Source organism: Bison bison, unplaced genomic scaffold (assembly GCF_000754665.1).
Source record: "Bison bison bison isolate TAMUID 2011002044 unplaced genomic scaffold, Bison_UMD1.0 scf7180017863950, whole genome shotgun sequence".
In the NCBI taxonomy this organism is placed as follows: Eukaryota; Metazoa; Chordata; class Mammalia; order Artiodactyla; family Bovidae; genus Bison; species Bison bison.
In genome coordinates, this window is record NW_011494522.1 from 228,510 (window position 1) to 241,158 (window position 12,649).

General features: G+C 42.8%; 1 non-coding gene across 1 annotated transcript; it reads right to left on the reverse strand.

Moving 5' to 3' along the window:
* Positions 1-9,669: 9,669 nt before the first annotated feature.
* On the reverse strand, positions 9,670-9,741 carry TRNAC-GCA. The gene has a single exon. It is a non-coding gene; the product is annotated as a tRNA-Cys (tRNA).
* Positions 9,742-12,649: the final 2,908 nt, after the last annotated feature.

Consider the following 12,649-nt stretch of genomic DNA (forward strand, 5'->3'; position numbering starts at 1 on the left):
ACATGTTACAAATGCAAACAAAAGCACTTCCTCTGGGTCACAGGTGAATTTCCAGGCCCCTTCAGGGCCTGCATCTAGGTCCCACCCCAACAGGAGCCCACCCGTCCCTGTGACCTCTCCTGTTGTGGGCTCCCCAAGCCCACAAGCCACTGGGATGGTAAGGAAAGCTCTGACTGAAGACTTTCTCTCATGCCAGCAGTTTTTCTAGAGCACTGTGTAACCATTTTTTAAATTTCTTTTTTTTTTTTTTAATTTATTTATTTTTAATTGAAGGATAATTGCTTTGTGTAACTATTTTTTCCCATGGAGGGTAGGCAATCACTAATGTGATAGTCATGTTTCTAGGTTCAGAAAGGCAGAAACCTTTCAGTGGACCAGGACTTGAATATAAAAGCAGCTTAATTTTTGTGCAAGCACAGCAACTTTAAAAAAAAGCAACAATGAACTTTTCCCCAAGTGGTTGAAAGGTAATTGCCGACACCAACATTTTCCATGTAGTAAATTAAAATGATCAAGTAAAGCTTTACCATAATTGATAAAGAAAGGCTATTGACGAGGCTGCAGGACACTCCAATGGCCCCTTTCCAGTCCCAAGGAAACGGGAGACAGCCTGCCTAAACCGACTGGTGCTCAGAACACGTTTATGAGGAGGAAGTCCGCTTCCCTTTCGTGTCAAGTCATTTGCTTTACTTCCTATTTCACACTGATGTGCCTAAGGAAATGAATGAGTCTGCAGGTATTCAACAAGTACTTCTTCTGCCTAGAATTGCAGCTGAAATCCAAAGCTGAGACTGATACCTAAGGAGGACCGTAAGTTCTAAGGAAGAGTGACGTTGGACACAGCCATTCAGGATTTGTTAAGGTGACCAAATGTGATCTTGTGGCCCTTAGCTGACACATTCCTCCAGCCTGTCAAAGGGAAGGCTAGGGATTTGGTGGAGGAGAAAGGCTTTCTTTGAAAAGAGCTGTCAGTTAGGAGAGTGAGTTCTGGAACATTCCTCTACCTCTAGTGAGGTAAAGGAAGCAGCCAGAGGACCTCTCAGAGCCGAGGCTGTGCTGTCTGCCGCAAAGGGAAAGGGACGGTCATCCAGCGAGATGCTCACCGAGGAGGGAGTCTGCACGCGGCCACAGGAGTTTGGGTGTGTGCCTTAGGAAGACAGAGGTGGCCCCGATAGGCACTGACCGCAGGGCAAGGAGAACCTGACCTTCTAGGCTTAGAGTGGGAGAAAGCGGGCAGGGCTAGAGAGGCAAGACTACACGATGTTTTCCAGAGGGCCCAGTGAACGCTAGGAGAAGCGGCTCAGCAGGACTGGGTGGGAAGTAGCCTAAGAGCGCATTACACGCAGCAGAGACTAGAGCAGAGCGCAACTATGGAAGTGGACACGGAGAGTATCCTTCAAAGAACCCACAAACATTCTTCACAGGAAAACTTAGGTGGCATTTGGGCTTTTTTCCATGAGCGAGAAGGCACTTAGCAGCCAAGAGAGGCACTTGAAGAGCACCAATGAAGTATTACATTTTTCCCTTTTCCTATCATCCTTCTTTCCCTCCACCCTTTGCTCCAAATGTGGATGAGTCAAGAGCATTCTGGGGGGACAGGGAGTAAGCACAGTCTACATCCCCTTCCTGAATCCAGCGTTCTGATGTTAGGGTGGACATGAGCAGCTTTGAACTAGAGGAGAGAGCAGAAGTTGGATATTCGATTTGTCTGGATTTCCTGACTGCTGAAAATAAGAGCATTCTAATACTTGACAGTGACAGGTAAGGCCGAGGTATCTCTCTGAGATACTGTCCAAAGACAGAAAAATAGAGAACCAATGGGATGTTTGATAGTAGTAAGGAAAAACAAGACAAAACTGAGCATCTCCTGATTGAATTCCCTTGAGTCCTGCCTGTTTATTGAACCAGGTGTCATTGCAACATGCGCAAGTTACAGAAGGGCAGAAGTGAGAGTAAGACCACTGCTGTCGCCAGGAAACCGGGCAAGTGAGGCTGGATTCCTGACTGAGATAAGAGCTTGTGTGTATTCTCCGAGACTCTGCAGCCTACCCCAGGCTAAGAAGAGTGCTCCTTTGCCTCGGGGAGGTTTGTTTTTCAGGGCAGAAAGCAGAAATTCAGGAAGGCAATCTCTCCTTCTATCTTTTGTAAAAGATTGTATGACTTATGAAGATATTAGCAGATGCAGAACAAAAGGAATATCTCTCTGAGGGTCAAGAGAGGGGAGAAATTTCCCTCAAATGAAAAGAAAATAGAATCAACTAGATTCACAGGTAGCCCGCCCCTCCTTCCAAGAGCACCACAAACAAGAGGGCAGAGCTTGGAGGATAACAGCAGACCATGGAGAGGGTATGTCCCAACCAGCAGGCTCCATTCAAAGTACAGTGAAGACCTGGGTAACAAGACCGAATGATGAGCAGAGTAGGACACCATACAACCTTCATAGATTCTCATCATCCCTGGGGAAGATGAAACTCTCCACGAGTTATTAGGAGCTGTTAGGACTTGGGGTCAGATATAATATGATCGTTTAAAAACTTTATAATGTATTTGACTCTGCTAGGTCCTAGTTGTGGCGCTCAGGACCTGTAGTTGCAGCACGCGAGCTCTTAGTTGCAGGACGTGGAATCTAGTTTCCTGACCAGGGATTGAACCCAAACACCCTGAATTGGGAGCACAGAGTTTTAGCCACTGGACCACGGGGGCTAAGAATTGACATTTACTGACCATAAGTATTTGGAGTTGTAAATTCATATCCACTACATGACAAGAATAAAATAAACCTAACTGGGACTTCCCAGGTGGCTTAGTAGTAAAGAATTCACCTGCCAATGCAGGAGATGCAAGTGTGATCCCTGGGTCAGAAAGAGCCCCTGGAGCAGGAAATGGCACCTCACTCCACTATTCTTGCCTGCGTAATCCCATAGACAGAGGAGCCTGGTGGGCTAGAGTCCACGCGGTCACAAAGAGTAGAACACGACTTAAGTGAATAAGCAGCAGCAGCAGCAAGTATCTAGATAAATGCCACAGGGGAGATATATGATAAGAGGCTGAGAAGACAGCCCTCAGGAAAGGGTGACCAGCAAATCACTCTACGGAGGAGACAGCATCTGAGCTAAGCTTCGGATGTTACGTAGGATTCAAATGGCAGCAGGGGTGGAGGGACGAAGGCATCCTGGTATTGGGAAATACATGGAGATGGGAAAGTCAGAGGGAAATAGCGTATAAAAGCGCTTTACTGCAGTTACCCTTAGAAGATGCTACATAGGGAGACCAGGGAAAAGAAACGGAATTGAGTGGGGCTTGAATGCGAATCTTGGCGAAGGCAATGGCAACCCACTCCAGTACTCTTGCCTGGAAAATCCCATGGATGGAGGAGCCTGGTAGGCCACAGTCCATGTGGTCGAAAAGAGTCAGACACGACTGAGCAACTTCACTTTCACTTGAATGGGAATCTGAGGATTTGCATTTATTTTGGCAGCAATAGGGAAACACTGATAGTTTTTAAGGGGTAATGTGACATGATCAGAGATAAGCAACAGAAAATATCAATCTGGGAGAGAGAGATGGGATGAATAGAAGAAGAAAGTGATCAAGATGCGATGGGAAATAGGTTCCTGCTGAAATCCAAACAGGAGGTCAAGGAAGGGCAGAGCAGATGGTCGTAACCTCCAGTTATAGAAAGGCTATGAAAGACGTGGACGAGGTCCATCCAGACCTGCATGGATGTGAGACCAAAGATTGCTAAGCGTCAAGCGCAGCTGATGTGAGACTCACAGTGGTGTGGAGGAACTGGTCAACAGTCGGGGAGGAGCTTGTTTATAACCGACGTGGTCTGCACGTGACACTTAGCCTGATGGCTGAACTTACAGTTGGGTAGAGATGTCGGGAGTGCGGGAAGAGTTCAGAGATGAAGACTCCGTGGTGCCTTCGTAGCGAAGCTGCCTGTCTCCCCAGCTGGGACTCTCCCTTTGTCTCTGAATGACCTGGAGCGGAGGAGGGGGAGGGCTGGGCCGTGGCAACCCAGGCCCAGAGAACCGAAGGGCAGAGTTGGGCCAGGAACGTGGCTCAGTCCACGTACTGAACCTGAAAAGAACGGATTTTAAAGACTTTTTTGGTTTACTTGAGACCTTCTCCCATTTTCCCCAGTGATCTCTTTAACTCTGGGCCCCTCTGTCTTCCCCAGCACTTCTCAAGCTTTCTGTCCCATGAACTTTTCTCAAAAACAGAATGAATATATGCCTGAGAGCCCAGTAGACGTCCTGAGTTTGGAGAGGTCCTGCCACCTTTAACTGGGAGCACCTGGGGAGCATTTCTTAATCCCTCTTGGTCTCAGTTTCATTATCTCCCAGCCTCCAATTTTTTTAGTGGAAAAAAAAAAACTGGTAGGTTTTTTGTGGAGAAGAAATGAGGTAATGTGTAATAAATCACTAGGCAGAAGGACAGGTGAATGTTAGCCTCTCAACAAACGTGAGTTCCCTTCTCTTCTGCCCTGCCCTTGGCACTAGCAACCCCTGGCAGAGATGAAGACCCCTGGTGGAGAGCAGCGCTGCCTGCCACACAGAACACGCAGAGGCCCACAGCCCTAGTCAGCTCCATAAATGGCGACTCCACCCTTCTGCTGCTTAGGCCATGTCTTAAAATCATCGTGAATCCCTCTACATCCTGCATGCATACCTCCGACAAGTCCTTTTGGCTTTACCAACAAAATATGTCTGGAATCTGATAGCTTTTTATCATCTCCACATAGCCACACATCCATCCACTAGTATCTCTGCCCTTATTATTGTTCAGTCGCATCTGACTCTTTGCAAGCCCTTGGGCGGCAGCATGTCAGGCTTCCCTGTCCTTCACCATCTCCTGGAGCTTGCTTAAACTCATGTCATTGAGTCGGGGATGCCATCCAACCATCTCGTCCTCTGTCACCCCCTTCTCCTCCTGCCCTCGATCTTTCTCTGCCCTGGATTACTGCACTGGCCTCCTAATTGCTCTTCCAACTTCCACTCTTGCTCCTCACAGACTATTTTTCACACAGCAGCTAGGATGAACCTTGTAAAATCACATTCTCTTACGCCCCAAACCTTCCAGTGTAATGTTATCTCACTGATCAAATCCAGACTCTCAACCTTGGTTGAAATGGGTGCAAATAAACTCATTTCTGGCTCCTCTCTGGTGTCATTTCCTACCACTCTCCACCCCTGACTTCCTTACAATGTGCAGGCAAGCTTGGCACTTACTGTTCCCTGCCCTTTGAATGTTCTTCCTCACATACTCTCTTCAAGTCTCTCTGAATTAACATGTCTCCCAATTTCTTTTAAAAGAAAGAAAACACATCTTCAAATCTTTTTCATTAGAAAAAGCTTTCTCTCTCCTCGTTAGACAAAAGAGCAAACTCTCTTTACTCTTTTTCTTTTCCCTATTATCCTGCTTTATTTTTCCCTTCATAGCATTTACCATTACCTGTCACATTATACATTTACTTATTTGTTTTTTTAATCTCTGTCCAGCAGATCCATAAACTCTATGAGAAGAGTTTCATTTTTTCTCTCCACTGCTATATTCCCAGTGCCTAGATGGACTGGGAATGGTGCCTACATGGCACCTCATTTTTAAAAAATTGCAGTCTGTTGATTTACAGTATCTTGCTGGTTTCTGGTGTACAGAACAGAGTTCCCTGCGCCATGCAGTGCCATCCTTGTTTATCTATTTTATTTGCAGTAGTGAGTATCTGCTATTCCCAAACTCCTCATTTATCCTCTCCCGCCCCCTTCGCTTTGGTAACCATGAGTTTGTTTTCCATGTCTGTATTTCTGTTTCATAGATAAGTTCATCTGTGTCATATTTCAGACTCCACATCCGAGTGTCATCACATGGTATTTGTCCTCTCTGACTTACTTCACTAAGGATAATAGTCTCTAGGCCCACCCATGTTGTTGCAAATACAATTCTTCCATTCTTTCTTATGACTAATAGTCTGTTGTCTACATACACCACACCTTTATCCACTCATCTGTCGACAGACATTTAGGTTGTGCTCATGTCTCAGGGACTGTAAACAGTGCTTCCAGGAACACTGAGGTGTTCCATGTATCTTTTTGAACGAGAGTTCCTTCCAGATATATGCCTAGGGACGGGATTGCTGGATCACATGGTAGCTCTATTTTTAGTTTTTTAAGGAACCTCCATACTGTTCTCCACAGAGGCTGCACCAATTTATATTCCCACCAACAGTGTAAGAGGGTTCTCTTTCTCCACACCCTCTCCTGCATTTGTTCTTTGTGGAATTTTTAATGATGGCCATTCTGACTCATGTCAAATGGCACTTCATTGAGGTTCTTTTAAAAATTTTTTTAAGGATGATTGCTTTACAGAATTTTCTTGTTTTCTGTCAAACCTCAACATGAATCAGCCGTAGGTATACATACATCCCCTCCCTTTTGAACCTCCCTCTCATGTCCCTCCCCACCCCACCCCTCTAGGTTGATACAGAGCCCCTGTTTGAATTTCCTGAGCCATATAGCAAATTCCCACTGGCTATCTATTTTACATATGGTGATGTAAGTTTCCATGTTACTCTCTCCATACATCTCACCCTCTCCTCCCCTCTCCCCATGTCCGTAAGTCTGTCCTCTATGTCTGTTTCTCCATTGCTGCCATGTAAATAAATTCTTCAGTACCATTTTTCTAGATTCCATATATGTTCATTAGAATACGATATTTCTCTTTCTCTCTCTGACTTACTTCATTCTGTATAATAGGTTCTAGGTTCATTCACCTTATTAGAACTGACTCAAAGGCATTCCTTTTTATGACTGAGTAATATTCCATTGTGTGTATGTACCATAACTTCTTTATCCATTCATCTGTCGGTAGACATCTAGGTTGCTTCCATGTTCTAGCTATCGTAAATAGTGCTGCAATGAAGATGTGTCTTTTTCAATTTTCGTTTCCTCAGGGTATATGCCTAGAGTGGGATTGCTGGGTCATATGGTGGTTTTGTTCCTAGTTTTTTAAGGAATCTCCATGCTATCTTCCACAGTGGCTGTATCAATTTATATTCCCACCAACAGTGCAAGAGCATTCCCTTTTCTCCACACCCTCTCCAGCATTTATTGTTTGTAGACTTTTTGATGAGGGCCATTCTGCCCAGTGTGAGGCGATATCTCATTGTAGTTCTGATTTGCATTTTTCTAATAATGAGTGATGTTGAGCATCTCTTCATGTGTTTGTTAGCCGTCTGCATGTCTTTGGAGAAATATCTGTCTAGGTCTTTCTCCCACTTTTTGATTGTGTTGTTGGTTTTTCTGGTATTGACTTATATGTGCTGCTTGTATATTTTGGAAATTAATTCTTCGTCAGTTGTTTTCATTTGCTATTATTTTCTCCCCTTCCGAGGGTTGTCTTTTCACTTTGCTTATAGTTTCCTTTGCTGTGCAAAAGCTTTTAAGTTTAATCAGGTCCCACTTGTTTACTTTTATTTCCATTACTCTAGGAGGCGAGTAATAGAGGATCTTGCTCTGATTTATGTCATCGAATGTTCTGCCTGTTTTCCTCTAAGAGTTTTATGTTTCTGGTCTTACATTTAGGTCTTTAATCCACTTTGAGTTTATCTTTGTGTATGGTGTTAGGAAGTGTTCCAATTTCATTCTCTTACATGTAGCTGTCCAGTTTTCCCAGCATCATTTATTGAAGAGGCTGTCTTTGCCCCATTGTATACTCTTGCCTCCTCAGTCAAAAACAAGGTACCCATCGGTGCATGGGTTTATCTCTGGGCTTTCTGTCTTGTTCCAGTGGTCTATATTTCTGTTTTTGTGCCAGTGCCATACTGTCTTGATGACTGTAGCTTTGCAGTATAATCTGAAGTCAGGAAGATTGATTCCTCCAGCTCCATTCTTCTTTCTCAAGACTGCTTTGGCTATTCAGGGTCTTTTGAGTTTCCATATGAATTGTGAAATTTTTTGTTAGTTCTGTGAAAATGCCATTGGTAATTTGATAGGGATCTCATTGAATCTGTAGATTATGTTTGGTAGTACAATCATTCTCACAATATTGATTCTTCCTACCCAGGAACACGGAATATCTCTCCATCTGTTTGTTCTCTTTGATTTCTTTCATTAGTGTCTTACAATTTTCTGTGTACAGTTCTTTTGTCTCCTTAGGTAAATTTATTCCTAGATATTTAGTTCTTTTTGTTGCAATGGTGAATGAGATTGATTCCTTAATTTCTCTTTCTGGTTTTTCATTGTTAGTATGTAGAAATGCAAGTGATTTCTGTGTATTGATTTTGTATCCTGCAACTTTGCTAAATTCACTCATTAGCTCTAGTAATTTTCTGAGTTTTCTATGTATAATATCATGTCATCTGCAAACAGTGAGAGGTTTACTTCTTCTTTTCCAATTTGGATTCATTTCTTTTTCTTCTAATTGCTGTAGCTAGGACTTTCAGAACTATGTTGAATAATAGTGGTGAAAGTGGACACCCTTGTCTTGTTCCTGATCTTAGGGGGAATTCTTTCAGTTTTTCACTATTGAGAATAATGTTTGCTGTAGACTTATCATATATGGCCTTTACTATGCTGAGGTAGGTTTCTTCTATGCCCATTTTTTGAAGAGTTTTAATCATAAATGGATACTAAAATTTGTCAAAGGCTTTTTCTGCCTCTATTGAGATTATCATATGGTTTTTATCTTTCAATTTGTTAATATGGTATATCACATTGATTGATTTGCATATATTGAAGAATCCTTGCATCCCTGGAATAAACCCAACTTGATCATGGTATATGAGCTTTCTGATGTGTTTCTGAATTCTGTTTGCTAAAATTTTGTTAAGAATTTTTGCATCTATGTTCATCAGTGATATTGGCCTGTAGTTTTCTTTTTTTGTGTTGTCTTTGTCTGGTTTTGGTATCAGGGTAATGGTGGCCTTGTAGAATAAGTTTGAAAGTACTTCTTCCTCTGAAATTTTTTGAAAGAGTTTGAGAAGGTTAGACATTAGCTCTTCTCTAGATGTTTGATAGAATTCTCCTGTGAAGCCATCTGGTCCTGGGCTTTTGGTTTTGGGCAGACTTTTGATCACAGCTTCAATTTCAGTGCTTGTAATTGGGTTGTTCATAATTTCTATTTCTTCCTGGTTCAGTCTTGGAAGATGGAACTTTTCTAAGAATCTGTCCATTTCTTCCAGGTTATCCATTTTGTTGCCATATACTTGTTCATCATAGTGTCTTATAATCCTTTGTATTTCTTCATTGTCTGTTGTAACCTCTTTTTAATTTCTAATTTTGTTGATTTGATTCTTCTTCTTTTCTTTTCTTTTTTTTTATTTTTTTCTTCTTCTTCTTTTCTTGATGAGTCTGGCTAAAGGTTTGTCAATTTTGTTTATCTTCTGAAAGAACTACCTTTTAGTTTTATTAATCTTTACTACTGTTTCTTTCATTTCTTTTTCATTTATTTCTGCTCAGATCTTTATGATTTCTTTCCTTCTAATAATTTGGGGTTTTTCTATTCATCTTTTTCCAGTTGTTTTAGGTGTAAAGTTAAGGAAAGTGAAGTCGCTCAGTCGTACCCCACTCTTTGCGACCCCATGGACTGTAGCCTATCAGGCTCCTCCATCCATTGGATTTTCCAGGCAAGAGTGCTGGAGTGGATTGCCATTTCCTTCTCCAGGGGATCTTCCCGAGCCAGGAATCGAACCCGGGTCTCCTGCATTGCAGGCAGATGCTTTACCATCTGAGCCACCAGGGAAGCCCCTGGTGGTGTAAAGTTAGGTTGTCTATTTGATGTTTTTGTTTCTTGAGGTAGGATTGTGTTGCTATAAACTTCCCTCTTAGAACTGCTTTTGCTGCATCCCATAGGTTTTGAGTTGTGTTTTCATTGTCATTTGCTTCTGGAAATTTTTTGATTTCCCTTTTGATTTCTTCAGTAACCTGTTGGTTATTTAGAAATGTGTTGTTTAATCTCCATGTGTTTGTGTTTCTTACAGTTTTTTTCTTGTATTTGATATCTAGTCTCATAGCATTGTGGTTGAAGAAGATGCTTAAAACGACTTCAATTTTCTTAAATTTACTGAGGTTTGGTTTGTGACCCAAGATGTGGACTATCCTGGAGAATGTTCCATGTGCACTTGAGAAGACGGTGTATTCTTCTGCATTTGGATGGAATGTCCTGAAGATGTCAATGAGATCCATCTCCTCTAACGTATCATATAAGACTTGTGTTTCCTTATTTTCTGTTTTAATGATCTGTCCATGGGTGTGAGTGGGGTGTTAAGTCTCTTACTATTATTGTGCTACTGTCAATTTCTCCTTTTATCTCTGTTAGTGTTTGTCTTATGCCTTGAGGTGCTCCTATGTTGAGTGCATATATATTTACAATTGTTATGTCTTCCTTTTGGATTGATCCCTTCATCATTATGTAGTGTCCTTCCTTATTGCTTGTAATATTTAAGGCCTATTTTGTCTGATATGATGATTGCTACTCCAGCTTTCTTTCACTTCCCATATGCATGGAATATATTTTTCCATCCTCTCACTTGAGAGTCTGAAGTGGGTTTCTTATAGACAGCATATATATGGGTCTTGTCTTTGTATGCATTCAGCCATCTGTGTCTTTTGATTGGAGCATTTAATCCATTTACATTTAAAGTAATTATTGATATATATGTTCCTATTGCCATTTTCTTAATTGTTTGGGGTTAATTTTGTAGATCTTTTCCTTCCCTTGTATTTCTTGACTATATAAGTCCCTTTAACATTTGTTGTAAAGCTGGTTTGGTGGTACTGAATTCTCTTAACTTTTGCTTGCCTGAAAAGCTTTTTATTTCTCTACCAAAGGAACCAAGGAAACCAAAAATTATATCTACCAGTTAAGAACAAAACTAACCAAAGCACAAACTGGAAAACAAAACTAAAGCAAGGTGCCAAGTGGGGAATAAAGCAATGAAAATAAAACTAACAAATATGTTGATAGGAAAGGAAAGAAAGAATAGATATGTGAAGTTAAATAGAGGTAGATAAAGAAGATTTATATATATTAAAGATTAAGTGCAAGGAGAAAACAACAGTAGGAAAAGCAAACGAAGGAATGAATGTAGAAAAAATAATAGGTTTAAAAAATTAAAAATAAAAAAAAGAAAAGAAAAAAAAAGAACTCCATAGAATTGCAAAAGCCCAACACAGAGGCGAGGTTTATATCAACAATTAAAAAATGTGACTGAGAGAAAAAAAAAAATGCTCAAAAGCTTGATTAGATTTCATGGTGCCAATAAAATCAACTACTAAACAGAGGGGGGAGGAAAAAAGAAAAAAATCCAAAAGAATCTACAGAACAAGAATAAGAATAATAAACATTTTTCTTGAGTCACTGCTGTCAGTTCTTTCCCTCGCTGGGAGTCACAGTCCACCTCGCCTCCCTAGGATGCCCTCCAACCTGTGCTGGTCTCTGGACCTGCTGTGGGGGCAGCTCAGATTCGAATCTGGTCCTACTCCAGTGTGTTCTTGCCTCCAATGTCCACAGCTATCAGAACTAGTGCATTTTCTTTGTGGGAGCTCTCAATGTCCTTTTATATATTCCATAGACACAGAGTCTGCCTAGTTGACCGTGTGGATTTAATCTGCAGCTTGTACAGCTGGTGGGAAGGTTTTGGGTCTTCCTTAGCCACACTGCCCCTGGGTTTCAGCTGTGGTCTTTTTTCCACCTCTGCATGTGGGTCGTCCACTGGGGTTTGCTCCTGAGGCTGCCCTGGAGAACTTGGGTTTGCCCCTGTGAGGGCCAGGCGTGGAGGTGGTGCACCTGCTTGGGTCACAGGGGTTCTGGCAGCACCAGGTACTCAGGGGAGTTGGCGGCTAGGGCAGCAGGAAATACAGTGTTCCAGAAGGGTATGGCAACCAGTGTTGGCCAATATGCTCCAGTATTCTTGCCTGGAGAACGCCTCTCCCTGACAGAGGAGACTGGCAGGCCACAGTCCACAGGGTCACAAAGTGTTGGACGTGACTAGAGAGACCCTGAACGCACAGATGCAAGATGTTTTTTGCTTGTGGCAGCTCTGTCCCAGTGAGGATTGGGCGTGAAGGTGGTGCAGCTGTGTGGCTTGCGGGGACCCTGGTGGTGCCAAGTGTGCAGGGACACAGACAGCCTCTGCCGCAGGAGTTATGGCCCTATTAGAGTCTTTTTTCAAGAGGCTATGGTGATGGCTCCACCCTCTATGTGTGACTCAGCAGTATCGCCTTGCTTCCATGGCTGCCTGGCCTTCCTCCACAGGCATTTCCCACCACAATCTCCTCCTTCACATCCCCTCAATCTGTCTCTCCACAGTCAACAGCAGCCCTTGCCCTGGGATTGCTCCACACTCCCTAAACTCCAGCTCCCAGCTGCTGTGCCTTCCAGGGGACCTGTGTCCCTGTCCGGGGTATGTATGGCTGTGGCAAGGACTGTCTGATTCCCATTCCATTTAGGCTGCCACTGATCAGTTGTTTCACTCTCAGCCTTAAATGTTTCTCCTCTGACTCATAGACAATTGCCCTGATGTGGGGATCACACCCCTGCCTCAGTTCCCCCACCCGCCGAGGGCAGGTCCCGTTCTTCTAACACTCCTGTTTTTCCCCTAGCTTCTTTGTCCTACTGAGTTTTGTGTGGTTCTATGTATTCTTTTCTG